Source organism: Pteropus alecto, unplaced genomic scaffold (assembly GCF_000325575.1).
Source record: "Pteropus alecto unplaced genomic scaffold, ASM32557v1 scaffold78, whole genome shotgun sequence".
NCBI classification, from domain to species: domain Eukaryota; kingdom Metazoa; phylum Chordata; class Mammalia; order Chiroptera; family Pteropodidae; genus Pteropus; species Pteropus alecto.
Window position 1 is genome coordinate 17,687,656 of NW_006443124.1, and position 886 is coordinate 17,688,541.

The window sequence follows — 886 nt, forward strand, 5'->3', positions numbered from 1 at the left end:
ACTCAGAAAGGATTCAAACACATGCCAATATTAAAATCAAAAGGAAAGTTTATTCGAGAAGGGGAAAAGCAAAGACAAGAGAAAGCAAAGACAAAAATTCTAGACAGGAGAAAAAAGCCCAGAGTGTTGGGGAATCCAGTTTATATATCATTTTTTAGTTCCTGTGAGTTACAGATTAAAGACTTTGTTTACCCATTTTCCTTTCATATGGACATACAGTAAGAAAGGATAAGAGTCTGTAGCATGAAAAGGTAAGAATATGTAGCATGAAAGGCCTGCTGGCAATCCCCAGTCTTCTAACCATAAGTTCTCCATACTTTTAGCCACAGGAGATGAATGATTTTGTCTTGTGTAGGGCGCCACCTGAAGACTGTTTTCCCTTCATGGTGTGGGGAAATGGGTTGTTAGCAATCCCAGCAGAAATCTTCCTTTGTTTTTCAGGCTTCCTTGTGGCTTGGCTATGGGGCTGATCAGCAGATTGCAGTCTCTGAATGTATCTTCATTTAACATTTTAGACCTCTTGCCTTCTCCCTACATTAACCTCCCTTCCCGCATGTGCACTGTACATTTCTTATTATAATTTCATATCTAACACAGGTATGGAAGTATCTTAAGGGGTGTTGAAAGTGAATCTAGTAGCTTCCAGCAGTGTTGGAGGAGATACAGAAAACACATAGATCTGAAAACACAAGATTAAGGATATTTTATGATGAGAATTTTCTACATGATATATTTGCATATTTATAGGAGACATGGTCTGGACCTGAGAAGAGAGAGCTGTAGGGCTGGGGGAGGGGTGTAGGGAGGCTGCCCTGGAGGATGGGGGGCAGCTGGCCTCATCCCAACACACCCAGGGAACATCCTAGGCCCGCCTGCAGCTTTTTCA